This window comes from Anomaloglossus baeobatrachus, chromosome 12 (genome assembly GCF_048569485.1).
Source record: "Anomaloglossus baeobatrachus isolate aAnoBae1 chromosome 12, aAnoBae1.hap1, whole genome shotgun sequence".
Taxonomy (NCBI): Eukaryota; Metazoa; Chordata; class Amphibia; order Anura; family Aromobatidae; genus Anomaloglossus; species Anomaloglossus baeobatrachus.
In genome coordinates this window covers 90,109,168-90,131,430 of record NC_134364.1, presented here as the reverse complement: position 1 = coordinate 90,131,430, position 22,263 = coordinate 90,109,168, and the positions used below count along the sequence as shown (strand labels likewise).

At 44.1% G+C, this 22,263-nt stretch overlaps 1 protein-coding gene across 4 annotated transcripts in view; it reads left to right on the top strand.

The window, feature by feature from the left end:
* The first annotated feature begins 4,702 nt into the window (after positions 1–4,702).
* Positions 4,703–22,263, top strand: part of SEMA6C (semaphorin 6C) — a 165,046-nt gene continuing 147,485 nt past the window's right edge. For 2 of the 4 annotated variants that reach the window (XM_075330490.1, XM_075330489.1), the window contains exon 1: positions 4,703–4,924. The gene's annotated coding sequence lies outside the window, so the exon portion shown is untranslated. The remainder of the gene's footprint in view (positions 4,925–22,263) is intronic. The other 2 variants (XM_075330492.1, XM_075330491.1) reach the window with 1 other exon arrangement.

Sequence of the window (22,263 nt, the reverse complement as noted above, 5' to 3'; positions counted from 1 at the left end):
GGTTTCCCTCCATTCAGTGTCAGTTGCACAAGGCCTGGTTTCTCTCCATTCGGTGTCAGTTGCAGAGGGCCTGGTTTCCCTCCATTCGGTGTCAATTGCAGAGGGCCTGGTTTTCCTCCATTCAGTGTCAGTTGCACAAGGCCTGGTTTCCCTCCATTCAGTGTCAGTTGCAGAGGGCCTGGTTTCCCTCCATTCAGTGTCAGTTGCAGAGGGCCTGGTTTCCCTCCATTCAGTGTCAGTTGCAGAGGGCCTGGTTTCCCTCCATTCAGTGTCCGTTTGTAGAGGGCCTGATTTCCCTCCATTCGGTGTCAATTGCAGAGGGCCTGGTTTCCCTCCATTCAGTGTCAGTTGCAGAGGGCCTGGTTTCCCTCCATTCAGTGTCAGTTGCAGAGAACCTGGTTTCCCTGCATTCAGTGTCAATTGCAGAGGGCCTGGTTTCCCTCCATTCAGTGTCAGTTGCAGAGGGCCTGGTTTCCCTCCATTCGGTGTCAATTGCAGAGGGCCTGGTTTCCCTCAATTCAGTGTCAGTTGCACAAGGCCTGGTTTCTCTCCATTCGGTGTCAGTTGCAGAGGGCCTGGTTTCCCTCCATTCGGTGTCAATTGCAGAGGACCTGGTTTTCCTCCATTCGGTGTCAGTTGCACAAGGCCTGGTTTCCCTCCATTCAGTGTCAGTTGCAGAGGGCCTGGTTTCCCTCCATTCAGTGTCAGTTGCAGAGGGCCTGGTTTCCCTCCATTCGGTGTTAGTTGCACAAGGCCTGGTTTCCCTCCATTCAGTGTCAGTTGCAGAGGGCCTGGTTTCCCTCCATTCAGTGTCAGTTGCAGAGGGCCTGGTTTCCCTCCATTCAGTGTCAGTTGCAGAGGGCCTGGTTTCCCTCCATTCAGTGTCAGTTGCAGAGGGCCTGGTTTCCCTCCATTCAGTGTCAGTTGCAGAGGGCCTGGTTTCCCTGCATTCAGTGTCAATTGCAGAGGGCCTGGTTTCCCTCCATTCAGTGTCAGTTGCAGAGGGCCTGGTTTCCCTCCATTCGGTGTCAATTGCAGAGGGCCTGGTTTCCCTCCATTCAGTGTCAGTTGCACAAGGCCTGGTTTCTCTCCATTCGGTGTCAGTTGCAGAGGGCCTGGTTTCCCTCCATTCGGTGTCAATTGCAGAGGGCCTGGTTTTTCTTCCATTCAGTGTCAGTTGCACAAGGCCTGGTTTCCCTCCATTCAGTGTCAGTTGCAGAGGGCCTGGTTTCCCTCCATTCAGTGTCAGTTGCAGAGGGCCTGGTTTCCCTCCATTCAGTGTCAGTTGCAGAGGGCCTGGTTTCCCTCCATTCAGTGTCTGTTTGTAGAGGGCCTGATTTCCCTCCATTCGGTGTCAATTGCAGAGGGCCTGGTTTCCCTCCATTCAGTGTCAGTTGCAGAGGGCCTGGTTTCCCTCCATTCAGTGTCAGTTGCAGAGGGCCTGGTTTCCCTGCATTCAGTGTCAATTGCAGAGGGCCTGGTTTCCCTCCATTCAGTGTCAGTTGCAGAGGGCCTGGTTTCCCTCCATTCGGTGTCAATTGCAGAGGGCCTGGTTTCCCTCCATTCAGTGTCAGTTGCACAAGGCCTGGTTTCTCTCCATTCGGTGTCAGTTGCAGAGGGCCTGGTTTCCCTCCATTCGGTGTCAATTGCAGAGGGCCTGGTTTTCCTCCATTCGGTGTCAGTTGCACAAGGCCTGGTTTCCCTCCATTCAGTGTCAGTTGCAGAGGGCCTGGTTTCCCTCCATTCAGTGTCAGTTGCAGAGGGCCTGGTTTCCCTCCATTCGGTGTCAATTGCACAAGGCCTGGTTTCCCACCATTCAGTGTCAGTTGTAGAGGGCCTGGTTCAGTGCTGAAGACCACATTTGGCCACAGTGGGCCTCATTTATCAAAACCATCTTTGTTGCCATTGGAACCAGTCACAACACAGCTTTTATTTACTACAGCAGTTTTGAAAATGAAATATGAGTTCTGATTGGTTGCTATGAGAAACAAAGCCCATTTTGATTCATGAGAGCTACCTCGGCCTTTACACGGACACTGGCGTAGATGGGCTCATTATCCGCACAGTCCTTCCTTTCCATTGTCTCATTGTCGCAGCTCAGGGCAGTAATTAGAGGCCGGTTGGTCTCTTCGTGCATGATTCCTCCACTCGGGTCAGGTATTATTAGTGAGTCATTAGAGGCCCGGAAGAATATGACAGGAGCGACATCCGACATGAGCGGGTGCCATCTTGTCACCAGGACGACAGGCCGTAAACCCAAACTGATGGGGCGTGTGTAATAATATCAGACGCCAATTACATCCAATATATCAGACGGGAGAGCCACGTATCACATCCACCACATTTACCGCCATTCTCCTGATTGGAAACAATCCCAGGAAATATGCAGCATATAGAACCAAAGGGGTTTACACCCCTAACCCGAAAATGGGAGGAGCAGGGCAGGGCTGCATCAGGGCAGCGGGGAAACTAAAGTGTCCCCAATTTACCAACACAACACCCCAACTCTACACAACAAACTCAATACTCCATACTAAGCCGTGTATCTAAGTCAATTGTGATATTGTCTGCTGAGCTGTGTATCTAATCCTATCCGGTGTGATACCTTCTGCTGAGCTGTGTATCTAATCCTATCCTGTGTGATATTGTCTGCTGAGCTGTGTATCTAATCCTATCCGGTGTGATACCTTCTGCTGAGCTGTGTATCTAATCCTATCCTGTGTGATACTGTCTGCTGAGCTGTGTATCTAATCCTATCCTGTGTGATACTGTCTTCTGAGCTGTGTATCTAATCCTATCCTGTGTGATACTGTCTTCTGAGCTGTGTATCTAATCCTATCCGGTGTGATACTGTCTTCTGAGCTGTGTATCTAATCCTATCCTGTGTGATACTGTCTTCTGAGCTGTGTATCTAATCCTATCCTGTGTGATACTGTCTTCTGAGCTGTGTATCTAATCCTATCCTGTGTGATACTGTCTTCTGAGCTGTGTATCTAATCCTATCCGGTGTGATACCCTCTGCTGAGCTTTGTATCTAATCCTATCCTGTGTGATACTGTCTTCTGAGCTGTGTATCTAATCCTGTTCTATGTGATACTGCCTGCTGAGCTGTGTATCTAATCCTACCCTGTGTGATACCCTCTGCTAAGCTGTGTATCTAATCCTCTCCTGTGTGATACTGTCTTCTGAGCTGTGTATCTAATCCTATCCTGTGTGATACCCTCTGCTAAACTGTGTATCTAATCCTCTCCTGTGTGATACTGTCTTCTGAGCTGTGTATCTAATTCTATCCGGTGTGATACTGTCTCCTGAGCCATGTATCTAATCCCGCCATGTACAGATGTGAGTGACGCACACTGTGCGGCGGTGTTGGTGTGCTCTGTTGCCGGTGACAGATGACACCGGTGACTGTGACATGATCCGAGCTTTGCTTTCCAGCACCAATTAGCAGCTACAAAGCGCCCGGAGCCCTCCGTGTGCGGCAGCCTCTCGCGAGTGCAGCTCCTCACCTCCTGGCAGTGCAGACGTGGGCATACATAATGGCTGCTTAACTCCCATGTCTCGGTGGTGTATCGGGTGACTCGGTGCTTTGCCGCCGCCGTAGTCCTGCATGGCATCAATGTCATTTTTTTTCGTTCTGGCCCTTTAAATGTGATCTTTTAAAGAGACAGTAACCTGAAATTATATCTCAACAGGCAAGCATTTTTGTGTGTGTGGGGCCTTTCCAGAAAAATGACAATAATGCGGCATGTATGAGAAGGCATCGGGACGAGTCAGCGGTGACAGCACGCGGCTCTGCTGAACCTGTTCTGGCACTTAATATGGAGCATGAAGGAGTCTGGGGCACACGGAGCCTCGCGCCTCAGTCACTGGCACCGTGCCTATTGTGATTTGTATACAGCACATTAATGGAGGAGGCATCCTGCCCTGAGAATACATGAGGTGTAATACTTCATTTCCCCTGTGGGGGCGCTGTTAGGAAAAAAATCACTTACTGACAGAATTGTCCAAAGCAAGGCAAAAAGTCTAATTACCCTGAACGTTGAGGCCGGACCTGGTGCCAGGGACAGACAACTTTCGGACCCCAGCCCCTTATCCTGTGGTTGGAGTGCCCCTTTAAATATATTCTCCACTTTGGATGACCTCTACTTACTGGAAAAGTCAGGTTTCCCCGATCAGCAGTGATCGGCGCGATCAGTAAGTGTGGAGTTTGCCCACAGCTCCCCCGCAGGACAAGCACAGTATTACACATTCATATCATCGATTTGGTTGGGTCCTCCGGAGATAGATGCTCTTTATAACCACCATCCTTGCTGGTTTACAGGTAGAGGACCCCCCATTACCCCAAATTATCCCCTCATTGAGGGGTGCAAAACAGATTCCTAAGCTGAATGACCCCCGGCTGACCTCCTGGGGGATTGGGAATACCAGACTGATACACTGTAACGATCCTTCTCCTGTGAGAAGTGTTAGCTCCAGAACAGCGACCCACTGTGACGGACCCTCAGCTGTGAGGTCGCCCACAGCTGGCACTCTCAGGACGTTAACCCCTGGCGTGCCGGCGGAGCTGGCAGTGACAGATGACAGCAGGTCTGGGCGGTGATGGAGGAGAGGAGGGCAGGCAGGGGGAGGCAGGCAGCGGCTGGCCATTGGTCGCCTGCAGCGGGGAGTGATCGGAGGGGGCGGTCTGTGGATTACGAGATCCTGGCATGCAGTAGTTTTGTTTTTCTCTGCCTTCAGTTTGGAGAAAGGGAGCAACCTTCACACCACAAGGAATTATAGTACCCCTGGCCAGGAATCCGGGGCATGTGCCACCCCCGCCCTCCGCGCCGGACCCCCCGACCCCTCTGACAACCCATTGTGTTCAGAAAAGACCCCCAACAAGAGAAAAGAAGAGGAAACGGACCCCTCCTCGCCCTGCAAGGTAAGACCCGGCTCCTTATCCCCGGCCCCATTGTCTCCTTGCACTTTGGAAAGACCCTGGGATGGCAGCTGTCAGTGGGCAGCCGATCAGCAGCTGTCAGTGGGCAGCGATCGCCAGCCCCGCGCTCCAGCATCGCAGGATTGTATGGCTCTATGGAAGTTTTAATGGAGAGAGACCGGGGGTCACTGCCAGGAGGAGGGTTGGGGGATATCTGTGTTCTTGACTGTGGGGACGGGGTTATTTGCAGGTCCTCCCCCAATGTGTGCTGTCAGCGGCTCCGTAACCAGATGTGCGGACCCCCTATAGAGGTGTATGAGCTCGTATATACAGATGTGCGGTATACACTCCTATACGGACCCCCTATAGAGGTGTATGAGCTCGTATATACAGATGTGTGGAATACACTCATATATGGACCCCCTATAGAGGCGTATGAGGTCGTATATACAGATGTGCGGTATACACTCATATACGGACCCCCTATAGAGGTGTATGAGGTCGTATATACAGATGTGCGGTATACACTCATATATGGACCCCCTATAGAGGTGTATGAGCTCGTATATACAGATGTGCGGTATACACTCATATACGGACCCCCTATAGAGGCGTATGAGCTCGTATATACAGATGTGCGGTATACACTCCTATACGGACCCCCTATAGAGGTGTATGAGGTCGTATATACAGATGTGCGGTATACACTCATATACGGACCCCTATAGAGGTGTATGAGCTCGTATATACAGATGTGCGGTATACACTCATATACGGACCCCCTATAGAGGTGTATGAGGTCGTATATACAGATGTGCGGTATACACTCCTATACGGACCCCTATAGAGGTGTATGAGCTCGTATATACAGATGTGCGGTATACACTCATATACAGACCCCCTATAGAGGTGTATGAGCTCGTATATACAGATGTGCGGTATACACTCATATACAGACCCCCTATAGAGGTGTATGAGCTCGTATATACAGATGTGCGGTATACACTCATATACGGACCCCCTATAGAGGTGTATGAGGTCGTATATACAGATGTGTGGTATACACTCCTATACGGACCCCCTATAGAGGTGTATGAGGTCGTATATACAGATGTGTGGTATACACTCATATACGGACCCCCTATAGAGGTGTATGAGCTCGTATATACAGATGTGCGGTATACACTCCTATACGGACCCCCTATAGAGGTGTATGAGGTTGTATATACAGATGTGCGGTATACACTCATATACGGACCCCCTATAGAGGTGTATGAGCTCGTATATACAGATGTGCGGTATACACTCATACGGACCCCCTATAGAGGTGTATGAGGTTGTATATACAGATGTGTGGTATACACTCATATACGGACCCCTATAGAGGTGTATGAGCTTGTATATACAGATAAGAGGCATACACTTATACACATGGACGACCTACAAATGTGTGTACCATGTATATAAGTGTATATCTCACATAGGCACCGTTGAGTATAAATATACATATATATGTGTATATATATATATAAAACGTGCACAAATCTAGGTATCTATATCAGCTCATCATATATATACCCTATAGAGGTGTATGAGGTCATATATACAGATGTGCGGTATACACTATATATACCCTATATGTACAGATGTGTGGTATACAAATAATACAGCTCCATGTTGTCTGTGTATGTGCTTGTTTTACAGTGTATACCTGATTGTAAAAGGCTGTGGAATAAGTAGGTGCCACATATACCTACACAAATATATATATGAACACACACAAAAAGACACATATATACCACATCACATGCACACAAAGTTCTACACATACACAGCTGCAAATATACACACATAGATGTGTTTATATACAGTGTGTGTGTGTGTGTGTATATATATATACACATTACACACACACAAACCCAAGTACACAAATACAGAAACAGCAGCACAATACAGAGAGTTACATAGTGTACATGAAAAACAACTACAAACGTCACACACACAGATAGTGCTCGTGCTACACAGGACTGGCATATACATACACCCTGCATACAGACACCCTGCATATACATCAATAACACACACATCCAAACGCAACAACAAACCTGAAACAAGCAGCAAACAGATCCATAAATACACATGTGTATTACACACACACACACACACACACACACACACATATACACACACATATAGATATATACACCCAGACACATATACATATATATTACACTCTCCCTCACACACACACAAATATACATATACAGTATATTACATACAGACACATATACACATATACATATATATATATATAGGTATGTGGTGATGGACACCTACAGGCAGCCCTGACCCTATAGTGACTCCTTTTCCCTCCTCATGTACACCATTAACCCTTGCTCGTCCTCCCCCCTCCCCATTGTTGTCTGCAGCCTCCTTCCGGCAGGTGAGGGGTTAAGCAGCGGCTTCTCCTCCAGCTGTGGCTGATGGATCTGCTCGCGGTCAGCCTCCACTGCTGGGAGCTCACAGGACTGGGAATCTGCACACTGGGATCAGGAATGGGAACAATTAACCCTTCAGCTGCCCCAACCGTTCACAACAGCAGAGCAATGTCTCATACGTGCAGCATAGCAATATGTGAAGTATCTACCATGCAGAGCATTATGGGTATATGTGTGGTGTATACCATGCAAAATATTGTGTATGATTTGTGCATTATGTACCATGCGGAGCGTTATGTGTACGATATGTGCGGTATATACCGTGCAGAGCATTATGTGTATGATATGTGCGGTATATACCGTGCAGAGCATTATGTGTATGATATGTGCGGTATATACCGTGCAGAGCATTATGTGTATGATATGTGCAGTATATACTATGCAGAGCAGTATGTGTATGATATGTGTAGTGTATACTTTGCAGAGCAGTATGTGTATGATATGTGTAGTGTATACTGTGCAGAGCATTATGTGTATGATATGTGTAGTGTATACTGTGCAGAGCATTATGTGTATGATGTGTGGTGTATACTGTGCAGAGCATTATGTGTATGATGTGTGGTGTATACTGTGCAGAGCAGTATGTGTATGATATGTGTGGTGTATACTGTGCAGAGCATTATGTGTATGATGTGTGGTGTATACTGTGCAGAGCATTATGTGTATGATATGTGTGGTGTATACTGTGCAGAGCAGTATGTGTATGATATGTGCAGTATATACTATGCAGAGCAGTATGTGTATGATATGTGTAGTGTATACTTTGCAGAGCAGTATGTGTATGATATGTGTAGTGTATACTGTGCAGAGCATTATGTGTATGATATGTGTAGTGTATACTGTGCAGAGCATTATGTGTATGATGTGTGGTGTATACTGTGCAGAGCATTATGTGTATGATATGTGTGGTGTATACTGTGCAGAGCATTATGTGTATGATATGTGCAGTATATACTATGCAGAGCAGTATGTGTATGATATGTGCAGTATATACTATGCAGAGCAGTATGTGTATGATATGTGTAGTGTATACTATGCAGAGCAGTATGTGTATGATATGTGTAGTGTATACTGTGCAGAGCATTATGTGTATGATATGTGTAGTGTATACTGTGCAGAGCATTATGTGTATGATGTGTGGTGTATACTGTGCAGAGCATTATGTGTATGATATGTGTGGTGTATACTGTGCAGAGCAGTATGTGTATGATATGTGTGGTGTATACTGTGCAGAGCATTATGTGTATGATATGTGTAGTGTATACTGTGCAGAGCATTATGTGTATGATATGTGTAGTGTATACTGTGCAGAGCATTATGTGTATGATATGTGTAGTGTATACTGTGCAGAGCATTATGTGTATGATGTGTGGTGTATACTGTGCAGAGCATTATGTGTATGATATGTGTAGTGTATACTGTGCAGAGCAGTATGTGTATGATATGTGTGGTGTATACTGTGCAGAGCATTATGTGTATGATATGTGTAGTGTATACTGTGCAGAGCATTATGTGTATGATATGTGTAGTGTATACTGTGCAGAGCATTATGTGTATGATATGTGTAGTGTATACTGTGCAGAGCATTATGTGTATGATATGTGTAGTGTATACTGTGCAGAGCATTATGTGTATGATATGTGTAGTGTATACTGTGCAGAGCATTATGTGTATGATATGTGTAGTGTATACTGTGCAGAGCATTATGTGTATGATATGTGTAGTGTATACTGTGCAGAGCATTATGTGTATGATATATGTAGTGTATACTGTGCAGAGCATTATGTGTATGATATGTGTAGTGTATACTGTGCAGAGCATTATGTGTATGATATGTGTAGTGTATACTGTGCAGAGCATTATGTGTATGATATGTGTAGTGTATACTGTGCAGAGCATTATGTGTATGATATATGTAGTGTATACTGTGCAGAGCATTATGTGTATGATATGTGTAGTGTATACTGTGCAGAGCATTATGTGTATGATGTGTGGTGTATACTGTGCAGAGCATTATGTGTATGATATGTGTAGTGTATACTGTGCAGAGCATTATGTGTATGATATGTGTAGTGTATACTGTGCAGAGCATTATGTGTATGATATGTGTAGTGTATACTGTGCAGAGCATTATGTGTATGATATGTGTGGTGTATACTGTGCAGAGCATTATGTGTATGATATGTGTAGTGTATACTGTGCAGAGCATTATGTGTATGATATGTGTAGTGTATACTGTGCAGAGCATTATGTGTATGATATGTGTGGTGTATACTGTGCAGAGCATTGTGTATGATATGTGTAGTGTATACTGTGCAGAGCATTATGTGTATGATGTGTGGTGTATACTGTGCAGAGCATTATGTGTATGATATGTGTGGTGTATACTGTGCAGAGCATTATGTGTATGATATGTGCGGTATATACTATGCAGAGCATTATGTGTATGATATGTGTGGTGTATACTGTGCAGAGCATTATGTGTATGATATGTGTGGTGTATACTGTATTATGTGTATGATATGTGCGGTATATACTATGCAGAGCATTATGTGTATGATATGTGCGGTATATACTATGCAGAGCATTATGTGTATGATATGTGCGGTATATACTATGCAGAGCATTATGTGTATGATATGTGCGGTATATACTATGCAGAGCATTATGTGTATGATATGTGCGGTATATACTATGCAGAGCATTATGTGTATGATATGTGCGGTATATACTATGCAGAGCATTATGTGTATGATATGTGCGGTATATACTATGCAGAGCATTATGTGTATGATATGTGCGGTATATACTATGCAGAGCAGTATGTGTATTATATGTGCGGTATATACTATGCAGAGCAGTGTGTGTATATGTGTGGTGTATACTGTGCAGAGCAGTATGTGTATGATATGTGCGGTATATACTATGCAGAGCAGTATGTGTATGATATGTGCGGTATATACTGTGCAGAGCAGTATGTGTATGATGTGTGCAGTATATTCTGTGCAGAGCAGTATGTGTATGATATGTGTGGTGTATACTGTGCAGAGCAGTATGTGTATGATATGTGCGGTATATACTATGCAGAGCATTATGTGTATGATATGTGCGGTATATACTATGCAGAGCAGTATGTGTATTATATGTGCGGTATATACTATGCAGAGCAGTATGTGTATGATATGTGTGGTGTATACTGTGCAGAGCATTATGTGTATGTTATGTGCAGAGCACATTTATTACACGCTCCTTTTCTCTGACACTACTGGGTGATGTACCGCACTGTTGTCTGTTGTGTGGTGACGGTATGTTGGTATTACTTCAGCACTCTATGGCGGTATTTATTTCGGCAGGATGTGGCATTACTACTTGGGCGTTGTACAGATTATTATTTAGTGTTGTGATATTGTTTACAGGGTAAGTTGGTGGCAGCACCGTACGGCATTGTTTATGGACAATATATTGCAGCATTATTCTGTGGCGCATATTGAGATTATGTTTGCACTGTATGGTGGTATTACTGTACAGTTATTTTTTTACTGGGTCAGTTGGTGGCAGCACTGTGCGACATTATTATTGGACAATGTATGTCAAAGGTATTCGTTGACAGTATGTTGGTATTATTTGTGCACTGTATGGCGGTACATTTAGTTGTTTTTTTGAACAGGGTAAGTTGATGGCAGCCATTTCTTTGGGCACTATATGGCGGGGTTATCTGTACACTATGTAAAGCGTTGGTCTTATTTTGTCTCTACCGGTTGAAGTGTACAGTGGAAAGCCCGACTTGGCGGCACTTCACACTATGGACGGTGGATGGGCTCCAGAGAAGAGCCGTCTGGAGATCGGAGACATAACGTCCTGTGCCTCAGCCATTGTTATAGCTGTCAGTGCCGAGGGGCCGGTATTGGGGGTCTCACCTACCCGGGCCCCGAGTGCAGAGCATTGGACCAGGCTCCGCACCCCTCTTTCATATCGATTAGCCCCTGTTCTCGGAGTTAACCCCTCGCGTCTCGCCCTTCTCCTGATACGATTCCTGCGCTGTCAGGCTGCCAAGATCGGTAACAATGGCTGTCGAAACCGCGCTCGGGGCCTGGACAATGAGTTTTGTGTCTGCAAAGTGCGGCCCCAGGGGTCTGTTTAATACTCCGCGCCCCCTCCTCCCCTCCCGCACCGCTCTGCCCAAAGATGTGCCATTTATCTACCGCCCTATGGGGTAAGGCCAAGGGGATAACCTCATTACATATCCGCCTATGTACCTTCATCACCAAAAATACCCTCTGCCCTCCCTTCCTACCCCCCAGGAGCTGACAATCTACTCAGCCACAGGTCTGGGCGACATTCTGTGCCCAAGAGCTGACAATCTCATTTCCGTGGCACAGGGAAGACGGTCTGAACCCTCAGATATCGGACTGCGTCTTCCATCGTTCCTTAGATTTAACCCCTCGCACGCCCTGGATCCCCTCCACCTCAACTCAGTATCATTATGAGGATGTTCATTCCGTCAGCAAATGTCAGCGGGGCCGGAACGGAAAAGAGAGATGAATGTTACATGATCGCACACTGCGCAGCGGAGACAAAGCGCAACACTTCTATATATCTGGTACCAACGTCTCATCCGCAGCCGGAGGCAGCGGGACCGGTGCTGAGCGCTCACTACACCGATACTTCCCGTCTGTCTCATCTGCAGCACATAGCAGTGTCACCTCCAGAACCAGACCACCGACATACGGCAGTATTATAGTAGTTATATTCCTGTACATAGGGGCAGTATTATATTAGTTATATTCTTGTACATAGGGGCAGTATTATAGTAGTTATATTCTTGCACATAGGGACAGTATTATAGTAGTTATATTCTTGTACATAGGAGCAGTATTATAGTAGTTATATTCCTGTACATAGGAGCAGTATTATTGTAGTTATATTCTTGTACATAGGAGCAGTATTATAGTAGTTATATTCCTGTACATAGGGGCAGTATTATATTAGTTATATTCCTGTACATAGGAGCAGTATTATTGTAGTTATATTCCTGTACATAGGGGCAGTATTATAGTAGTTATATTCTTGTACATAGGGGGCAGTATTATAGTAGTTATAGTCTTGTACATAGGGGCAGTATTATAGTAGTTATATTCTTGTACATAGGGGCAGTATTATAGTAGTTATATTCTTGTACATAGGGGCAGTATTATAGTAGTTATAGTCTTGTACATAGGGAGCAGTATTATAGTAGTTATATTCTTGTACATAGTGGGCATTATTATAGTAGTTATATTCTTGTACATAGGGAGCAGTATTATAGTAGTTATATTCCTGTACATAGGAGCAGTATTATAGTAGTTATATTCTTGTACATAGGGGGGCAGTATTATAGTAGTTATATTCTTGTACATAGAAGCAGTATTATAGTAGTTATATTCTTGTACATAGGAGGCAGTATAATAGTAGTTATATTCCTGTACATAGGAGGCAGTATTATAGTAGTTATATTCCTGTACATAGGGAGCAGTATTATAGTAGTTCTATTCTTGTACATAGGGGCAGTATTATAGTAGTTATATTCTTGTACATAGGGGCAGTATTATAGTAGTTATACTCTTGTACATAGGAGCAGTATTATAGTAGTTATATTCTTGTACATAGGAGCAGTATTATAGTAGTTGTATTCTTGTACATAGGGGGCAGTATTATAGTAGTTATATTCTTGTACATAGGGGGCAGTATTATAGTAGTTATATTCCTGTACATAGGGGGTAGTATTATAGTAGTTCTATTCTTGTACATAGGGGCAGTATTATAGTAGTTATATTCTTGTACATAGGGGCAGTATTATAGTAGTTATACTCTTGTACATAGGAGCAGTATTATAGTAGTTATATTCTTGTACATAGGAGCAGTATTATAGTAGTTGTATTCTTGTACATAGGGGGCAGTATTATAGTAGTTATATTCTTGTACATAGGGGGCAGTATTATAGTAGTTATATTCCTGCACATAGGGGTAGTATTATAGTAGTTATATTCTTGTACATAGGGGGCAGTATTATAGTAGTTATATTCTTGTACATAGGAGCAGAATTATAGTAGTTATATTCTTGTACATAGGGGGCAGTATTATAGTAGTTATATTCCTGCACATAGGGGTAGTATTATAGTAGTTATATTCTTGTACATAGGGGGCAGTATTATAGTAGTTATATTCTTGTACATAGGGGCAGAATTATAGTAGTTATATTCTTGTACATAAGGGGCAGTATTATAGTAGTTATATTCCTGTACATAGGGGGCGGTATTATAGTAGTTATATTCCTGTACATAGGGGGCGGTATTATAGTAGTTATATTCTTGTACATAGGGGCATTATTATAGTAGTTATATTCTTGTACATAGGAGACAGTATTATAGCAGTTATGTTCTTGTAGAAAGGGGCAGTATTATAGTAGTTATATTCTTGTACATAGGGGCAGTATTATAGTAGTTATATTCTTGTGCATAGGGGCATTATTATAGTAGTTATATTCTTGTATATAGGGGGCAGCATTATAGTAGTTATATTCTTGTACATAGGAGACAGTATTATAGCAGTTATGTTCTTGTAGAAAGGGGCAGTATTATAGTAGTTATATTCTTGTACATAGGGAGCAGTATTATAGTAGTTATATTCTTGTACATAGGGGCAGTATTATAGTAGTTATATTCTTGTATATAGGGGGCAGTATTATAGTAGTTATATTCTTGTACATAGGGGGCGGTATTATAGTAGTTATATTCTTGTACATAGGGGCAGTATTATAGTAGTTATATTCTTGTACATAGGGGCAGTATTATAGTAGTTATATTCTTGTACATAGGGGCAGAATTATAGTAGTTATATTCTTGTACATAAGGGGCAGTATTATAGTAGTTATATTCCTGTACATAGGGGGCGGTATTATAGTAGTTATATTCCTGTACATAGGGGGCGGTATTATAGTAGTTATATTCTTGTACATAGGGGCATTATTATAGTAGTTATATTCTTGTACATAGGAGACAGTATTATAGCAGTTATGTTCTTGTAGAAAGGGGCAGTATTATAGTAGTTATATTCTTGTACATAGGGGCAGTATTATAGTAGTTATATTCTTGTACATAGGGGCAGTATTATAGTAGTTATATTCTTGTATATAGGGGGCAGCATTATAGTAGTTATATTCTTGTACATAGGAGACAGTATTATAGCAGTTATGTTCTTGTAGAAAGGGGCAGTATTATAGTCTTGATGAAATTTAAAATTGTTTTCTGTATTATTATTATATACAATCTTGAGTGTTAGGAGTTACGTTTTTTGGAAATGTTGTGCTAATGTTGTTATGGGCAGTTTGGCGATGGGTCATTTTTTCCAGGCGGGTCTTTATTTACCCTCTGGGTATTTGATAGTGACGTGCTCGGTGCTATATGTACAGGGACAGGAGTGAGTGTATCATAACTGTGTTCTCCATATTCTGGGGTCATGGCCGGGGAGGGGGACACATCTCCAGGAGAGAAGGGAGCAGGAACTGGTTATGTTATTATTCAGCAAAACAGCAGATTCCTGGGGTCTTTTTTTTGTTTGCAGCTGGGGGGGTAGAAATGATTGTTTTGACTTCAACATCACTACCGCTATGTAATTATCCGTTAACCTCTTCCCTGCCAGATGGGCCAGCACTAAACAATAGCACAGAATATTAGGGAAAGGAGGAGGGGGTACTTACTTTAAACTTCATAATGACGGGAAATAGGAAACGGCCATCTGCATTCACCATTGTACCGTGATCCAGAGCGTTCCCGTACTGAGCTGAAGAATGAGAAATCGCTTAATAATGGGCACTTGGACCAGATGGAGGAACTTTTTGTGACTTTGTGATTTCGGGACACGTTTTGTTACACAGAAGCAATTGTTCGAGACAGAATATAGTTTGTGTGATGACGAATGGGACTATGAGGTCCATATGATGCTTTCTAAAAGGTTTTGTGACAAGTATTGGTATTTTTAGACTGTCAAGTAACATTCAATGGCATTAAATACCATTTTGAGAAAATGTTTTTTTTCTTCTGTGACATAGAATATCATTTTGAGATGTTCTAGGTGGAATTTTGGGTGGACAAGCTGGAGCTTGACTTTCTTAAGATGTTCAATGAAAAGCATAGTGTTGTGATGAATACTTTCATTTTTTACTATCAATTAATATTCTGTGGCACCACACACAATTTAGTCACGTTTTTTTTCGTCTGTGACACAGCACATCATTTTGTGGCACCAAATAAAATTTTGGGTTATTCTGGAACAGACAAGGTGTTCTGCAAAGTCAGTTACTTGGTTTCTAGAACATTATGTTTTATTTTGTGCTATCAATTAATATTCTATGGCACCACACACCATTTTGTCCCCTCTTTTTTTTTTTTTTTTTCTGTGACACAACATGAAGTCAGTGAGTTGGTTTTTAGAACGTTTTGTGATGAAGACTTATTTTTGTACTATTTAGTTTATACAGTGTGTCCACCCATATTCTGTCCACCGCGATTAACTTGAGAACGGCGGCAGCTATAGGAATAGAATTGGTGTCTAGGTATAGTAAAGTAGCCATGCGCTACTCAATGAAACCACCTATAGCGCCACCTGGTGGAAAACAAAGGAGTTAGCATTTTTATCTCGAAAACTGAAAGAGAGAAAGAAAAAAAGTGAATTACAAAGTTGCAGGGCATCATCAATTCAATACGAATCGACACCTTGCATACAGAAATGCTATGATTAGAACGTGTAAAACTCACAAGGCTGCGGATGTGAAGCGATACCTCATGGAGACCTCCATACAAGTCATTGGGTATGGTGGCTGCGGGGAGTGGCCTCCACGCTCACCTGACCTGACCCCATTGGACTTCTTTCTGTGAGGTCACATCAAACAGCAGGTGTATGCGACCCCTCCTCCAACATTGCAGGACCTACTGTAACGTCCTGGAGGTGGATTCACGGGACCGTGCACCGGACTCCCCCAGAGAGGCAACCCGGAGCTAACCCCTATACAGGGACTGTCCTGATCACCCCACCAGAGGGCCTATATGCACAGTAGCCGGAACACTAGGGGTACGGAGTCTGAGTCCTTCAGAGGTCTGCACAGGAAATGTCTAGAAGTCCAAAGGGAACCGTAGGCAGGACGGATGTCTGGAGCCGGGTTCAGGTGCCGAGTAGGAACAGCAGACGGGGTCCGGATCCAATGAGATGTGCAGGCTGACGTTACCAGGTGGAATCGGGGACCGGTGACGGGATCAGGCTGACGGATGATGGCGGGATCCACAGCAGACAGTCACCGGGACACTTCCTGGGGAATCAGCAACCTGGACCAGGTCAGGACGGCAGATGGGCTCTGCGGAAGAGACAGTGTTATTCTGGAGACAAGGCACAGAGGGACCTGAACACCTAGCTATGAAAACACGTTGAACAGGCACCGCCCACATGAAAAAGGAAGTCTTATATACCCTGTACCTGAAATCAAATCATCCATATCCTGTTCCCGGGACGCTGACCCTTTAAGAAGAGGTGAGTGTGCGCGCGCCCTAATGCGCATGCGCGAGGCCCGAGTGCCGGAGACCAGAGCAGGAAGCAGAGAGGAGGGTGAAGGAGATGCAGGAGAGCCAGGCAGAGAGTTCCGGGTCGCAGCAGGACGCCGTGACCGGCGGACGGGAGGCACGGAGGATGCACAGGAGGGGGAGCGAGAAGCACAGCCGCGGGCAGGATGACCGGGGACCGGAATGGTGAGTGACAGGCGGCGCCGGGACCCGGGGAGCGTGACACCTGCGATGACGTATCACAGATGCTTGTGCAAACGTGTCACCTACCATATTGCACAATGTGCAGCAGATACAGTATGCTGTGCAGAGTCCAGATGTGCATTGCAGCTGACGGGGGCCACTTTGAGCATCAAAGTGAAATGAGCGCCTTATGCGTGACCAGCATTCAATGTTGGGGGGGGGGGGGGTCGTGGGTTTCATATCATAGCATTTCTGTATGCAAGGTGTCGATTCATATTGAATTGATGATGCCCTATAATTTTTTAATTCACTTTTTCTCTATCTCATTCTGTTTTTGAGATAAAGCTGATAACTCCTTTGTTTCTCACCAGGTGGCGCTATAGGTGGTTTCATTGCGTAACGCATGGCTACTTTACTATACCTAGACACCACTTCTATGCCTATAGCTGCCGATGTTCTCAAGTTAATGGCGATGGACAAGATATGGGTGGACACACTGTATATTGTAGTACAAAATATAATTTTGTGGAACGGATTTGCGATTTTGTGCCCAGAGGTTGTACAAATTAGGCGTGGCGCTATGTTTTTATGTTTGTGTTTTCATGCATTTACACTTTTGTCAATTATTTAAGTATATTGCGCTTACAAAATGCATTTTGTAGTGCAAAATGACCTGTTGAAATCAGATGATAGTGGTGAGAACAGCCCTACTTATTATGTGTACCTACCTGGATCTTACTTTACACGTGTGATGACAATCACTATGGACTTTTTTGTGGTTCTGCCCACATCTTCTGACATGGCTTCCTTTTTGCCTAGTAACTCTGATTTTGGAGCCATAGATAGATGCGGCGGGGGGGAAGAGGGCAGGACATGTATATCTTAGCATATATGAGATGTAAGTGGGTTATACGCATAATGTGGGAGGAGGAGAGGAGAATATTGGGCCTGATTAGACCTCTGCTGCCGGCGGAGCTGAGAAGAGACGATTTGTGAGTCTGACACCTGAAGAAAGGTTAGACGTGCGGTGCCAGCCTGCTGATAGGCGCCAGCACATTCCCACCAAGATGAGAAGACCACGTGTGACACTCATCTCAGGTACAGCCACCCATATCCTCATCATGTAACAGCCGTTTTGTCCAAAGAGCTTACACTTGTAGGTCCCCCACAGTGTTCAGAAAGGCCACGCGAACATGTGTAATATATCTATCTATCTATATTCTTACTCCTCTCACCTGGAATTTTGGACTCTTCTTTATCAACTGCTCCAGGTCTCTCATATCTGAAGGCGTCTTCTCCCAACAGTAATTTTAAGTTCTCTCCACAGGTGTCAATAGGATTTATATCCGGACTCATTGTGGCCCCTTCAGAACTCTACAGTGCTTTATTTCCATACATTTCTGGGGCCTTCTTCAAGTGTTTTTGGGGTCATTGTCCTGCTGGAAGACCCATGACAGGACACAATCCCAGCTTTCTGACACTGGGCACTACATTGCCACCCAACATCTTTTGGTAAACTTCAGATTTCATGGTGCCTTGCACACAGTCAACACACCAAGTGCAAAAAACCCCAAAACATCTTTGAGCCTCCACCTTACCTGACTGTAGGTGCTGTGTTCTCTTCTTTGCAGGCTTCATTCTGTTTTTGATAAACAGTGTAATGATGTGCTTTACCAACAAGCTTTATCTTGGTCTCATCTGTGCATAAGATGCTTTCCCACAAGGATTTTGGTTACTCATGTACATTTTGGCAAACTGCAGTCTAGTTTTTTTCTGTCTCTGCGTCAGCAGTGGGGTCCTCCTGGGTCTCCTCCATTGCGTTACATTTCATTCAGATGTGGATGGATAGTTTGCGCTGACATTGATGCCCCGTGAGCCAGCAGGACAGTTTGTACTTCTTTGGATTTTGATTGGGGCGGCTTATCCACCATCCGGACTCTCCTTCCTTCCAATGTTTCATCAATTTTCTCATCCACGTCCAGGAAGATTAGCTGCAGCGGCATAGATTGTAAACGTCTTAATTATGTTGTGTACTGCCAACAAAAGAACATTAAGATCTCTGGAGATAGACTTGTAACCTTGAGATTGTTGATATTTTTCAACAATTTTGTTTTTCAAGACCTCAGACAGTTCTCATCTCCGTTTTCTGTTCTTCGTGCTTAGGCTGGAGTCACACTTGGGTGTGACTCTCTCGAGAATCGCATCGCATCACCCAAAATGGCCGGCTTCTCTCTTGCCTTGAGTGTGCAGCTGTGTAGAAATACCTTCAGCTGACCCACTCTTTTCCGGAGAGAAATCTGTCAGTCTGGACTATGCGATCCTCTCGCGAGTCACACACTCAAGTGTGACTCCAGCCTTAGTGTGGCACACACGGACACACATTGCAAAGATTGAGGCAACTTCTCCCCTTTTTATCTGGTTTCAGGTGTTATTTCCTTATTGCCCACACCTTTATAGTTGCCACTGGGGAGTTTGAAGGAGCAGCATATGCTTGCAACTAAGTTGTTTAACCACCATAATTTTGGAAAAGAACCAAGAATTTTGTCTAAACCATTTTTGTGGTTTTGTGTGAAATTATGTCCAATTTGCTTTTTTCGTGTGTGTTGTTCCAATACACACAAAGGAAATAAATACGTCTATAACAAAAGTGTAATTGAAATAATTTTCTTTGAGAAATACTTCATTTTCTGGAACAATTTCAAGGGTCTAGACTCTATCTATCCATCCATCCATTCATCTCCTTTATCGTCCTCAGTATCAATGTGGCCTGTCCGTATTGTTGCAGATCCAGAGCAATCGGCCATTCAGGAGTCTGGGAAAGCTGGATGATACTCTGTATAGAAAGTTTTAGATGTGTAAGCTACGCTGCAGATATGATCACCCCTACGGCTGCAGTGGAGGGGTGGAGGCCGCTGCTGGGGGCCTGTGTTTGGGGTTGAGGGGCCACTTCTGAGGAAACAGTCAGATTTCGCAGGTTTACAGGCCTGGGGGAAACATTGTTGGCTCACATCTCAGCTTATTTACTTTTTTCTTAGTTTTCCAAGGAATTATTTTTTTTCATCCGTGAGAAATAAAGACAGGAAATGTACGTGTCCTCACAATGAAACCAACACAGCGGGGGACAGCGTGGGGGGCACAGAGTTAACCCTGCACTAGCCAGTGACTTATATTTACCACTATGGGATGAATCAGAATGAACTGGATGAACTCTATTCTCTGTACGTTAGATCTGAATCGCACCGCTGTAGTTATGAGGGTCACCAAACTTTGTCGCCACCGTATTAATACTCCGCAGTTAGGGGCTGGGATCTATATCCAACAACCCTTAATAAAGTGAGTGACAGGCTAGGGGTAGGCTGGCCTCACACCAAAACAGATGCAGGATGCTTCTTAAAAGTAAACTCTGCCACCCCCGGTACAAAGTATGTGCCCCCCTCCTTCTTTGAGCCCTTGTTGTGGGATGGCGCGCGCCTCTGCTGTCATTTATCTTGTCATTTCATGATTACTGAACAGTTGGCTATGTCACCTCCGTCATAGCCGCCGGGCCCGCGCCATACTGTTCTGTGAGCGATACAGTTATGCCATCTGTCACTGGGCATTTTATCACAGGGCTTACTAAAGTAATACACCGCTGCCACCAGCTTCCGTAATCGTACCAGCAGGCCATGCTACTGTCAGGGGCAATATATATTATTACCCCCTAGAAGTCGGAAATATATCACATGGTCACGTGCCCCCCCCCCATCCTGAGACTTGCTTCCTTACCATCCTATGTGAAGTGCCTTGTTTCTATGTAGATGGCGGCAAAGCTCATTTCTTCCCCTTTATTGGTAGCCATGCAGCCATTGTAAAGATATATTTAAGGACCCTGTGTAATTTTGGCATGTTTTTATGTCTTTTCCTCACCACCTAGGAGATGGTTAATGTCTTATGGATTCACTATTTGGCTTCATAAAAAACAGCTATAAGTCCCCTTACTGACAGCAGACTGGTTTGTCAGGTCTCCATAAGGAGAATAGTCTTCCCTGTGGTCCCCACATAGCTTCTCATAAGCCAGACTTTGCATACCCACACTTTGCACTGACGAGGTGCAATCACCCCAAAACACCATGTCTGCAAATTGGGATTCTGATCTGGCAATAAATCCTAAAGACCCCGTCACACACAGAGATAAATCTTTGGCAGATCTGTGGTTGCAGTGAAATCATGGACTTATTGTTCCATTTGTACACAGCCACAAACCTGGCACTGATTGTCCACAATTTCACTGCAACCACAGATCTGCTGCAGATTTATCTCTGTGTGTGACAGGGTCTTAAGTCTTATGAAAAGGCTTGTTTAAAAAGCCACTTTTGACTTTTAGGATTGCTACTTCCAATAGAGTGTGTCTCCTTCCTCACTGGAGGGACAATTTAAAAAACTTGGACCATTTTCACCCCAAATCCTGAGTATCCCTTTAAATTGACCCAGTCACCCATAGAGCAGTGAGATTATGTTCCTAGCTTCCTTTTCTCTGTGCCAAGTAAAATTGTTTTGATGGCTGGACGTCTAATTGGATTTCCTATAGGAGATCCAGTACCCTCATCCCTTCTGACACCAAAGCATCCCTTCATCAAGGCAGTATGAAAGATGGCATAATGAAAGACTGGTATCATATAGAAAGCCTAAGAAGTGACCAGGTAAAATCCAAAATAAAGACGAAACACCTTGGAGCATGACTATACCAAGTTTGGGGCCAGTAGATTGGTGGGATTAATGTATTAGGTCAACAAGACCATTTCAATGTTTGTATGGACAACTAGTGGGTTTCTTGGTATAAAATTTTCTCTCCAGATTTCTAGAACCCAATAGTTGTCTTTCGTCTAAAGACGAACTATTCAAATTAGTTGAAAAATTCCACCTTGAATATTTTTTTAGGAAATTCCTCATTACAGTTTGGACTATTTCTGAACCACCAATTCTTGATAACCTCGAGAGCCTATATCGTTAGCTGGTCAAATGTGTGGGGTGACTGGTGGAATTAACATATGTATGAGATCTCCATAACTCAACATCTCTTTCATGGCTCTTCTTT